The following is a 13,444-nucleotide window of genomic DNA, read 5'->3' on the forward strand; positions in this document are numbered from 1 at the left end:
GGTCCCTTCATCTAATCAGTGATGTAGATTGTAAATAGCTGAGGCCCAAGCATTCTTGCGGCACCCCACGAGTTACAGCCTGCCAATCGGAAATTGACCTGTTTATTCCTACTCTCTGTTTTCTGTCTGTCAACCAATCCTCTCTCCACGCTAATACATTACCCTCAATCCCATGAGCCCTTATCTTGCTTAGCAACCTTTTATCTGGCACCTTATCGAATGCCTTTTGCAAATCCAAATATACTACATCCACTGGTTCGCCTTTATCTACCCTGCCAGTTACATCCTTAAAAAATCTAATACATTTGTTAAAGACGATTTCCCTTTCATAAAACCGTGTTCACTCTGCCTAAGTGCCCTGTTACCACTTCCTCAGTAATGGATTCCAGCATTTTCCCGACGACTGATGTCAGGCTTACTGGCCTGTAGTTCCCAGTTTTTGCTCTCCCTCCTTTCTTGAATAGAATGCTTGGGCCGATGGGCCCTCCCCAGAGGAGGATTAATGCTCGTGCCTTTGGGGCCCTCGCCTATGGATGGATGAATGCTGCTGATGGCCCACAGTGCCTTATGGGTACCCAGTTTTAAGCTGCTAGGTCTGTTCACATTCTATCGCACTTAGCACAATGGATCGTTTGCACAGTGTGAAGGCACTTGGTGTAATCTGTCAATTCCAACAACATGCCTCCAGTTTCTGAGTCCAAATGATAGTGAACACCAGTGGCCCCAGCACGGATCCATGTGGGACACCAGTTCTCACTTTCTGCCAGTCCGAGAAACTCCCCTTAACTTCCACCCTCTGATTTCTGTTTTGGAGCCATCTTGCCACCCATTCAGCTACCTGGACCTTGACTCCACATGGCCTGACCTTGGTCACCCTGTAGATCGTACTTACTGTGGACACAGTACACCAATGGTGGAGGGGGTAGATATTGAGTCCTGTGCCAGGGTGCTGATGAAGTGAACTTCTTTGTCTTTGTGTTTTAGGCAACGCTGGTGTCGTTTTTCACCACCTTCCACCTTTATAAGAATTGTTGCTGAATTATTAAACCCTTTTACAGCCTCATGAGCAGGACAGGCAAACAACGAGGCCTCGTAAGTTTCCCTCAGAATTACAGACGGGCGGAAGGTGGGAAGTGGTGTTCCACGGGGAATCGGTGCTGGGACCACTGTTGTTCATCATTTACATGAATGATTTGGACTTGGGAATCAGAGGTACAATTTCAAAATTTGCTGATGACACTAAATTGGGATTGTAGTTAATACTGAGGAAGACTGCGATAGCATCCTTGTAGAATTATTCAGTTGTGTTCAGTAAATAGCAGCATCTTTTAATTTGATTTGACTGATCACATCACTATATAGTTATGTGAAAAACAGAAATCATTAACAGCTCCCAATTTCAGAATTGTCAGATTCAAACTCAACTTCTTCCAAGTACAATCTAACACTTCAAAAATTGTAATGGATGTAGGCGAGATATTCGGACTGTTGTCTAACACAATCCAAACACAGTGACACACAGACAGATGGGCAGGTGTAGCTTCACAGCGAATCCTTTCAAGCCTCACTAAAAAGTGGCAGACTGGCAATCCATTGTTCACTAATGGAGTTGTGATCTTTGTAAATTAAGAAAGGAAATGCGTGGAAATGTGTCAAAGAGTTGATTAACAGAGTGGGGCATCATCTCCCTTTGATTTCTATTTCTGACACCAGGCAACAGGAAAAGGTCATTACAACACAACATAAACAGACTGTTCAGGTGTGAGACATCAGACTTCAGAACAACACGTCTGCCAGCTCTGGCCACAAACCTCAGTACAGTCAACCTTTCAGCAGCTGCAGCCCTGATTAAATAACTAGTAGTTTAACATGTCCAGTAGAGATTTTGTATCAGAATAGAAGAAATGTATTTGTGACACACACACAATTAATAATTAAATCACAATGTGATTGTGAGGATCGATTATCGCCTCTTGATACCTCCGTGCCCACCGGTTGAGGGAGGTATCAAGTGAACCAGTGGACACCGCCTGCTCCCTCTCCAGGGCCACCCGGGCAGGGACAAGACCACGGGAGAGAGGCAGGCAGCCAGAGTGACCCCCCCATGGGCCCCGCCCATCCTGGGCCTACAAATTTCTGTTTTTGCCAGGCCCAAGAGCAGGTCCAGGAGAAGATCCTCTGACTTACCCACCCCCCTCCACCCTGGGCGGGCAAAGATTAGGAGCGTGGGGCTAAAGTGTAACCAAGAGTTGAGGAGCAGCCCCTTCAGGTAACTACACAGGGGCTGAAACCTCTCACACTGAATATATACACGGCCCGTGGACTCCTCTAGGCCACAGAAAACACAGCTGGCCTTGGAGTCCAGAAAGGAGTTTAAAAACTGTTGCACATGACAGCTCCTTGCAACAGTCTCCACCCCAGATCCCCAATGGTGCAGGGAAGGACCCCCGCGTAGAGAGCCCTCCATTGGGGAACCTCGCCTCCGCCGGACAGCAAGATGACCCGCCAGTCTGATTGAGATTGGGCAATAAACTAAATTAATCAATAAATGATACAGAAACCCGAGTCCCCGGGTCCTCAGCCCTGGTGTGAAGTACGCTGGCCACCAATTTTCCGTTACTAACTCGCACCTCAGGCCCCGCCCAGTCTGGTTTAATTACTAAATGTTTTCTAACTCGGGCTCAGGCCTGTCATTGTGAGGGAAACAAGGCCTCATTTATTGGTGTGTCCCACCCAAGTGGCTGTTAATGGCTTTAATAAACTGGCAGCAAGGTTTATTTAAAGGTGGAAAGAGGTGAAAAATGCCACTCGCGATGCCTCAAAACTCACGGACAGAGAAATCCACTTCATCAGCGCCCCTGCCACAGGACTCAATATCCACCCCCTCCACCACTGGTGCACTGTGTCTGCAGTATGTACGGTCTACAAGATGACCACAGTCAGGCCGTGTAGAGTCAAAGGTCAGGCAGCAGAATGGATGGAAAGATCGCACCAAACTTCCCTTAACTCCAACCCTCTGATTTCTGTTTTGTAGCCAACTTTCCATCCATTCTGCTGCCTGGCCCTTCACTCCACACAGCCTGGCCTGGGTCATCTTGTTGATCTTACAAACTGTTTATGGATAACAAGCTGGTCACAAAACAGGAAACAGAGAGCAGGAGTTAAGAGTGGCAAAAGGTGGGAAGTGATGTTCCACAGGGATCGGTGCTGGGACCACTGTTGTTCACCATTTACAGAAGCGGTTTGGACTCGGGAATCAGAGGTACAATTCCAAAATTTGTCAATGACACCAAATTGGGAGGTAGAGTTAATACTGAGGAAGACTGTGACAACATGCAAGAAGACATTAATAAGCTTCCAGAATGGGAGGGTAATTAGCAAATTAATTTTAAGATAGGTGGTGCATTTTGGTAGGAATAATAATGAGGCCACACACTACTTGGAAAATAAGAATCTAAATGGGGTAGAGGAGCAAAGGGATCTCGGGGTCCAGATACACAAATCACTAAAAGTAGCGACACAGGTTAATGAGGCCATAACAGGAGCAAACAATGGACTGGGGCTCATTTCTAGAGGGATAGAATTGAAAAGCAGAAAAGTTATGTTAAACTTGTATAGGACATTGGTTAGACCACACTTGGCGTACGGTGCACAGTTCTGGTCACCATATTATAAAAAGGATATAGAGGCACTGGAGAAGGTGGAATAAGGCTTTGCAAGGATGATCCCAGAACTGAGACGATATACTTATCAGGAAAGGCTGAACAGGCTGGGGCTCTTTTCTCTAGAATAAAGAGAAGGCCGATGGGTGACCTGATCAAGGTTTTTAAGATTATGAAAAGGTTATATCGGGTGGACCTGGAGAAAATGTTTCCACTTGTCGGGGAGTCCAAAACTACAGGTCATAAATATAACACAGTCTCTAATAAATCCAATGGGGAATTCAGGAGAAACTTCTTTACCCAAAGAGAGGTCAGAATGTGGAACGTGCTACCACAAGGAGTAGTTGAGGCGAATAGCACAGATACATTCATGGGGAAGGTAGATAAGCCCATGAGGGAGAAAGGAATAGAAGGATATGCTAATAGGGTTAGATGAAGAGTGGTGGGAGGAGACTCGTGTGGAGCAGAAACACCGGCATTGACCAGTTGGGCCGAATGGCCTGTTCCTGTGCTGTAGACTCTGTAATTCTATGTAACTCTGTGTAACTATGTCTCCTGACTCCTGATATAGCTGGAAAAGCTTTTACTATTATTACCACAATTGTGCAGCATCTTCTTTTTCAAAGATCTCTGAACTTCTCCAATGGCTGCTTTTGACTCCCTCAATTGTGGGTGATATTTGTCCCTATTCTCCTGTAAACTGAACTCACCTTGATCTGAACTGGGTTCAATGTAAGACAGTTCAGTGAGTCAGCAGTCATTCACCCTTAGACTTACGCTGGCCGGTAAAACCCCAGACGGTTCCTTAGAAAGGAATCATAAGAACATAAGAAATAGGAGCAGGAATAGGCCACTTGGCCCCTCGAGCCTGCTCCGCCATTCAATAAGATCATGGCTGATCTGATCTTGGGCTGAAAGCCACTTCCCCGCCCGCTCCCCATAACCCTTCACTTCCTTATCTTGCAAAAATCTGTCTATCTCCAACTTAAATGTATTTAATGACCCAGCCTCCACAGCTCTCTGGGGCAAAGAATTCCACAGATTTATGACCCTCTGAGAGAAGAAATTCCTCCTCATCTCAGTTCTAAAAGGGCGACCCATTATTCTAAAACTGTGCCCCCGAGTTCTAGATTTCCCCACGAGGGGAAACATCCTCTCTGCATCTACCTTGTCGAGCCCCCTTATCTTATATGTTTCAATAAGATCACCTCTCATTCTTCTAAACTTCAATGAGTATAGGCCCAGCCTGCTCAACCTTTCTTCATAAGTCAACCCCCTCATCTCTGGAATTAACCTGGTGAATCATCTCTGAACTGCCTCCATTGCAAGTATATCCTTCCTTAAATAAGGAGACCAAAACTGTACGCAGTACTCCAGGTGTGGGCTCACCACTACCCTGTACAGTTAAAACAGGATGTCCCTGCTTTTATACTCCAACCCACTTGAAATAAAGGCCAACATCCCATTTGCCTTTTTGATTACTTGCTGTACCTACATGCTAACTTTTTGTGTTTCATGCACAAGGACCCCCAGGTCCCTCTGAACTGTAGCATTTTGTAATCTCTCTCCATTTAAATAATAATTTGCTTTTTTATTTTTCCTGCCAAAGTGTACCTGCCTCGCACTTTCCCACATTATACTCCATCTGCCAAATGTTTGCCCACTCACTTAGCCTGTCTATATCCCTTTGCAAGTTCTTTGAGTCCTCTGCACACCTGGCTTTCTCACCCATCTTTGTATCATCCGCAAACTTGGCTACATTACACTCAGTCCCTTCATCATGTCATTAATGTAGATTGTGAATAGTTGGGGCCCCAGCACCGATCCCTGTGGCAACCTGTTGGCAACCGGAAAATGACCCATTTATCCCGACTCTCTGCTTTATGTTAGTTAGCCAATCCTTTATCCATGCTAATATATTACCCCAACTCCGTGAGCTCTTACCTTATGCAGTAACCTTTATGTCGAATGTCTTCTGGAAATCCAAATACACCACATCCACTGGCTCACCTTTGTCCACCCTACTCATTACATCCTCAAAGAACTCCAGCAAATTTGTTAAACATGATTTCCCTTTCATAAAACCATGCTGACTCTGCTTGACTGCATTATGATTTTCCAAATGCCCTGCTACTGCTTCCTTAATGAAGGACTCCAGCATTTTCCCAACGACAGATGTTGGGCTAACTGGTCTATAGTTTCCTGCTTTCTATCTCCCTCCTTTCTTAAATAGTTGTGTTACATTTGCGGTTTTCCAATCCGCTGGGACCTCTCCAGAGTCCAGGGAATTTTGGTATATTGCAACCAATGCATCCACTATCTCTGCAGCCACTTCTTTTAAGACCCTGGGATGCAGGCCATCTGGTCCAGGGGACTTGTCGTCTTTTAGTCCCATTATTTTACCAAGTACTATTTCCTTCGTGATAGTGATTGTCTTTACTTCCCCCTCCCTGTGGCCCCTTGATTATCCATTATTGGGATGTTGTTTGTGTCTTCTACTGTGAAGACAGATACGAAATATTTGTTCAGAGTCTCTACCATTTCCCCATTATTAATTCCCCAGTCTCATCCTCTAAGGGACCAACATTTACTTTAGAATCCTCTGGTTCCTCGGCATATATTTGTCAGGATACTGAAGCCCAGCTTTCTTACCATCCACTCCTGGAGGCCCCACTCCCTGAGCCTACAACCTTCAGCAGAGTCAGTGGTGGAGTTCTACAGCGGGAGTGATCCCAGAGTAACTGTCGGGATCGCTCCCCGTGGATGTTCTGGTCGTGTATTTTTAGTTATCCTGGTGTCTAACACACATCAATAAAACAGGGAATTCCTGGAAACACGCTGCAGGTCCTTCTTTATCTGGAGATCAAATGTCTGTTGTATAATTGTACCAGCAGTTAACAGGCTCCTGTGAACTCCTCCCTCTGCTATTTTAATGTAGGCTTTAATCAATTTATTTTAAACGGGTTTATTTTAAATGGGTTAACGCCTGCCTTAAAATGTTGGACTCAGGACTGTCACACACACATATTAAATCGTCGCAGAATAATTACCAGTCATTTTTAGACTGGAAACTTAAACCTGCCGTTTCACTTTCAGTCAGGAACAGATCGCAGTTTGACACCAATCTCTGATTTGACAGCACGTTTCCAGCATTCACCGTTGTTCTTCCCGACTCTAAACACAGTTGTAAAGGAGCCTTCTGTTCCATGCCGAGGAGCTCTGAACCATGGCAGAGAGCGGCTGCGACACATTCCTCACAGGCCTCAAGATTAATCCACACGGGGACTTTGCTGTCAGTGAAGAGAGACGAGAAAGACCAAAGTGCCATTTGCCCCTCTCAGTGTGGCCCTGAAGGACTGTGTCCAGGCTGAAGTTCTGTTCCCGCCGTATGATCCTCCCCCAGATTGTCCTTTCTCAGCTCCAGCCAGGTGATGCTAAACACTCAGGTGAGAAAGACAAAAATCTACAACAATGTGTTGAAAACAAAGCTGATTTATTTGACATCCATCCAAAATATTAAACTCCAGCCCAGTTAGGGAGTTATTAACATCATCAGAAACAAACCCCAACTGTCAGAATGAACATGGTTCAGTCCTGGATGTGATTAACAGCAGCAGAATCCAACCCCTGCAGTCACTTGTGAACTCTCTGGTGTCTCAGCAGGTTGGATTTCTGAATGAATTCCTTCCCACACTCAGAGCAGGTGAATGGCCTCTCCCCAGTGTGAACTCGCTGGTGTCCCAACAGATCCTTTTTGCTTTTAAATCTCTTCTCACAGTCAGAACATGTAAAAGGTCTATCATCGGTGTGAACTCGCTGGTGTGCCAGCAGGGTGTATGACCGAATGAATCCCTTCCCACACACAGGGCAGGTGAATGGCCTCTCCCCAGTGTGAGTGCGCTGGTGTACAGTGAGGTCAAATGATCGCCTGAACCCAGTCCCACAGTGAGAGCACCTGAACAGCCTCTCGTCAGTGTGGACAGTTTGATGGCATGTCAGCTCCCAGGAACTTTTACAGCACTTCCCGCAGTCCGAGCATTTAAAAGGTCTCTCGTCAGTGTGAACTCACCCGTGCTTCAGCAGAATGGATGAATTAATAAATCCTTTCCCACACTCTGAGCAGGCGAAGGGTCTCGCCCCAGAGTTACTGCGCTGGTGTCTCTGCAGATCACTTCTGCTTTTAAATCTCTTCTCACAATCAGAACATTTAAAAGGTCTCTTATCAGTGTGGACAAGTTGGTGTGTCAGCAGGTGGGATGACTGAGTGAATCCCTTCCCACACACGGAGCAGGTGAACGGCCTCTCCCCCATGTGAACTCGCTGGTGTGTCAGCAGAGTGGATGAACGAGTGAATCCCTTCCCACACTCGGAGCAGGTGAACGGCCTCTCACTGGTGTGAACTCGTGCGATGATGCCCTGAACCTCTTCCCACAGTGAGAGCAGCTGAACAATGTGTAAGCGCTGTGAATGTGCTGGTGCTCTCTCAGTGTCTCAGGGCGTTTAAATCTCTTCACCCACTCGATGCATTTAAACTCTCTCTCGTTAGTGTGAACCCACTGATGTATCAGCAGGGCAGAGAAATAAGTGCATCTCTTGCCACACACGGAGCAGGTGAACAGTCTCTCCCCGGTGTGATTGCACCGTTGAGTTTCCAGCTCAAATGGATATTTGAATCCCTTCTCACAATCCCCACATTTACACGGTTTCCCCCTGGTGTGACTGCGCTTGTGTCTCGACAGGCCACAGGATTGGCTGAAGCCTCGTCCACACACAGATCACGTGTACGGTTTCTCCCCGCTGTGAACGGTGTTTTTTGCTTTTACGTTCAAAGGCCGATGATATTCAGATCCGATGAGTCGAGTGACTCTGTCAGATCTTGACGTGATGTTTGGTTGAGTTTCCTGTCTGCTAATCCTCCTCTTCTAATATCCTGTAAAATGAATTTAAAACAGGAAAAAGGGAGCGTGAGAGAGAACCCACAAAAAACAAAGGCAGGTTGTGAAATTGAGCTCAATGAATCTGGTCATTTGTGGGGTCGGCACCAGAAAAAAGTGACCATGAAAGCTGCCGGATTGTCATAAAAACCTAACTGGTTCACTGATGTCCTTCAGGGAAGGGAATCCGCCACCTGGTCTCGGCCTACACACGACTCTAGCCTCTATGGGAGGAGAGTGAGAGAGAGGTGGGAGTGGGTCGAAGGAAAGGAACTTTATACATCTGCAACTCGACCAGAACTTTGACAGAACCTCCAAAACCCGCGACCTCCAGCACCTAGAAGGACAAAGGCAGCAGGTGTAGGGGAGCACCATCACCACCCAGTTCTCCTCCAAGTCACACACCATCCTGACAGCACTGTGGGAGCACCTTCACCACACGGACTGCAGTGGTTCATGATGAAGGCTCACCATCGCCTTCTCAAGGGGCAACTAGGGATGGGCAATAAATGCTGGCCTTACCAGTGACGCCCACACCCCAAGAATGAATAAAAAATCTGAATATGTAAAATGGATTAAATGCCTTTACAGAAATACTTGTTCCTAAAACAATACTCTTATAAATTGTAGGGACAGTGTCTGTTTAACAACCTAATCTCCCCCAGAATCCACCTCCCCTGACAGTCTCACATTGGAAATTGTTGGGTCCTCCTGGGCTCAGAAGTACTGGGGGTTAAACCCAGCAGCTTCTCCTCCATCTCCACTCCAGCTCAAACTGAAGCAACAAAAAGACCTACACAGGCGGCCAGGGAGCGACTTCCGCATCCAGCGCCAGCCCTGATACAAGCCGGCTCTGGATTGGCGGCTCTGCTGTGTCGATCCAGTTGTGGTTTCTCCTGTCTGGGGAGGCGCTGCACCCTGGGTTTCCTGGTGCCGGGCCCGGCCGCTCTGATTCGGGGCCTGAGACGCGCACTCGGTGTTGCTGAGGCCACGCTCGTCTCCGCTCAGTGTCCTGGAGCCGCGCCGCGCATGCTCCGCGCAGGAAGGCGGTCTCCGGGGACCAGCCCTTCCCGCGCCTGCGCCCCTGCTGATGGAGATAGGCCGTATTCACCCACGCGGGGCACTCTGGGTAAGAGCATCCGCCATAATCATCGAATGGTACATCAGAGGAGGAGGCCATTTGGCCCATGGTGCCTGTGTCGGTTCTTTGGTGGAGCTGTCCAATGAGTCTCACTCCCTGCCCTTTACCCACAGCTCTGTATAGTTTTCCCTTCAAGTATTTATCCAATTCCCTTTTGAAAGTTACTATTGACTCTGCCTCCACCACACTTTCAGGCAGTGAATTCCAGATCACAACAACTCACTACATTAAAAAATGATTCCACTTGTCACATCTGGTTCTTTTACCAATCATCTTAATTCTGCCTCCTCTGGTTACCAACCCGTCTGCCACTGGAAACACTTTCTCCTTATTTAATCTATCAAAACTGTTTATGATTCTGAACACCTCTATCAAATCTCCTCTTAACCTTTTCTGCTCCAAGGAGAACAACCCCAGCTTCTCCAGTCTCTCCACATAACTGAAGTCCGTCATCCCTGGGACCATTCCAGTAAATCTCTTCTGCACCCTCTCCAAGGCTTTGACATTCTTCCTAAAGTGTGGTGCCCAGAATTGAACACAATACTCCAGCTGAGGTCTAGCCAGTGTTTTATTAAGATTTAGCAGAACTAAACGCCAAATGTTGCTATTTGTGTGATGGGGTTTAGTAGGGGGAGGTTAATCCAGTCAGTTGGATGTGTAAATGATACAGTGAGCTGAAAGAAACACAGATGGAGTGGAGAGTCAGGGACACGCTGTGTAACTGGGCACAAACACTCCTGCACAGACCAGACATCACTTGTTTCCCACACAAAACAAAAGGAATATATTAATCACAATGATTGATTCGATTTTAAATAGTTTAGCTTAGAAATTGAATCATGTTTCTCTAATTGTATTTCCCAACTCACATTCTTGGCCTCAATTTTTTTCTTCCTCCGTCTACAGTCCCAAGATTCCAGCCCCGGGACTGTACGGGGGGTGGGGTGGGGCAGCCCAGCCCTGGGACTGTATGGGGGGGGGGGGGGGGGGGGGGGGGGGATTCCAGTCCCGTGACCGTACATAGAAACATAGAAGATAGGAGCAGGAGTAGGCCATTTGGCCCCTTGAGTCTGCTCCACCATTTAATGAGATCATGGCTGATCATCCAAGTTCAGTACCCTGTCCCTGCTTTCTCCCCATATCCCTTTAGCCTTAAGAAATATATCTAACTCCTTCTTGAATATATTTAATGAATTGGCCTCAACTACCTTCTATGGTACAGAATTCCACAGGTTCACCAATCTCTGGGTGAAGAAATTCCTCATCATCTCAGTCCTAAATGGCTTACCCCTTATTCTTAGACTGTGACTCCTGGTTCTGGACTCCCCCGCCATCGGGAACCTCCTTCCTGCATCTAGTCTGCCTAGTCCTGTTAGAAGGGGGCAGTCCAGTCCCGGGACTGTACAGAGGTGTGGGGGGGGGGGGCGAGGGGGAGTCCAGGGCATGGGGGGGAGGGGGAGTCCAGCCCCGGGACCGTACAGCAGGAGCAGCTCTGATAGAACAAAAGACTTGCATTTCTATAGCGCCTTTCACGACCACTGGACGTCCAAAGCACTTTACAGCCAATGAAGTACTTTTGGAAGTGTAGTCACTGTTGCAGTGTAGGACAGGGGGCAGCCAGTTTGCACACAGCAAGCTCCCGCAATCAGCAATGTGATAATGACCCGGTAATCTGTTTTTTTTTAATGATGTTGATTGGGGGACAAATATTGGCCAGGACACCGGGGATAACTCCCCTGCTCTTCTTCAAAATAGTGCCCTGGGATCTTTTACATCCACCTGAGAGAACAGACTTGGTTTAACATCTCATCTGAAAAACGGCACCGCTGACAGTGCAGCACTCCCTCAGCACTGCACTGGAAAGTCAGCCTAGATTTTTGCGCTCGGGTCTCTGGAGTGGGTTTTGAACCCACAACCTTCTGGGGCTTTTCTCTTACAATTCAATGGCATGTAAACTCGAAGCTTGGCACTTACCAGCGCCTTCAGGAGAGATGGTAAAAAAATCCCGTGTGTGGAGAGTGAGAATAAAATAACTGAGACATTGACTATCTCTCCCGGGAACTGGGACCCAGTTGGAAGCAGACACCGAAGCCCCGCCCACTCTGAGGGAAGTTCCTGTACTAAGATGGCCACGCATGCATTCGGTTACAAATCAAAATGGCGTCGCACTGAACTTTCCGCACTCCTTTACAAAGATGGCGGCAGTTAACCTGGGCCTGTTAGCGGAAGAAAGCCCCGCAGCTGCCAACACAGGATCTTCAGGTTATTATTCGGGACTTGCAGACTATCACAGTTGTTTATGAAGCCTCCCCACCCACCTACCGGTTCATTGCTTCCCTGCGCAGCCGATTCTTAACCGCTGCGGAAGCGCGCTCCCGGCTTCTGCTCTTCTCCGTCTGCCCTGCTCCAGTACCGTGCTGCGCATGCTCAATATAACGTCTCCTACTGCGCCTGCGCACTGGGCTCCTGTAGACTGGGTGCGGCACATTCTCCAGCACGGGAATGCTGGGTAAAAGCCCCCGGAAAGATCGTATTAGTGACCAAAACATGATTTACTGTGATTGCATTGAGGACTGAACCATGTTCATTCCAGCAGTTATGATTTGTTTCTTCTGATCTTAACACCTGTACCTGCGCTGAAGATTAATATTCTGCATAAATCTATATATATAAATCGGTCGATCTGTCATTCTGTCTGTCATCGCGTGTGCGTCTGGCGGGCTATGCGCTCGAAAGTTACAGGGCGTACCTACGCGCGCGTTACCTCCAAAGAAAGCTTACGCTTCCGAGACAATTTTAAGCGTATTTACGTTTCGGCCGGGCTAAAATCATGCCCGTGGTATCCCAAAAACCTTCAACATTCCGCTCATTAGCATCTCATTATCTGCTCATTAGCGACAGAGTGACCTCGAGGTCGACCAATCGTACGGCGGCTTGCTGCCGCGTGCGGCCGGGCCAATCGGTGCGTGTGTGGGCGGGCCTTATCGTTCTGAACCGAGGTGAGTCGCTGCCATCTTGATTCCAAACTTTTCCTTTCTTTTTCCCGCTTTCTGCGTCTTTAATAAAAACGTTGCTTTTAAAACACATATTGTTTTAAAAAAAAATGATTTAGAAACGAATTAACTTATCTAATATCATTAATTTTCCTACCTTTCCCCATTTTTCCAGGTAGGCCTCGAGCCTTGGCTTCTCCTCCGCACCCACACCCGAGCTAGGCACCTCCCGGCCCCACTCGAAGGCTGGAGGGGCGGGCCTGCGCCGCTACCTTACTAAAGGGTGCGCGCGCAGCAGGAGCTGAGACGCGGCATCTCTCTCTGGCTCGGCCGGGGGGTGGGGCTTGCTGTGCGTCAAGGGTTACCCTGGCAACCGGGCCCGCCGGCCGTCTCGCACAGCCGCAATCGGCGGTCTTCACCTCGGGGGGGGGGGGCGCGACCCTCGGGGGACTGCGACCCTCGGGGGGGGCCGCGACCCTCGGCGGGGGGGGCGTGACCCTCGGTGGGGAGCCGCGACCCTCGGGGGGGCCCCACGCCCTCCCTCCCCTCCCTCTCCCCCACCACCCCTCCCCTTCCTCCCCCCCTCCCCTCCCACCCCCCCTCCATCCCTCCCTTCCCCCCTCCCTTCCCCCCCACCCCCCCTCCTTCCCCCCCAACCTTCCCCCCCTGCCCCCCGCCCTCCCTTTTCCCCCACCCCCCTCCCCTCCCTTCCCC

General features: G+C 48.5%; 1 pseudogene; it reads right to left on the bottom strand.

The window, feature by feature from the left end:
* Positions 1 to 7,138: 7,138 nt before the first annotated feature.
* The window catches only part of LOC147118524 (uncharacterized), a 110,635-nt pseudogene continuing 104,329 nt past the window's right edge, over positions 7,139 to 13,444 (bottom strand).

Source organism: Somniosus microcephalus, chromosome 4 (genome assembly GCF_052327205.1).
Source record: "Somniosus microcephalus isolate GS21.2 chromosome 4, FLI_Smic_1.0, whole genome shotgun sequence".
NCBI classification, from domain to species: Eukaryota; Metazoa; Chordata; class Chondrichthyes; order Squaliformes; family Somniosidae; genus Somniosus; species Somniosus microcephalus.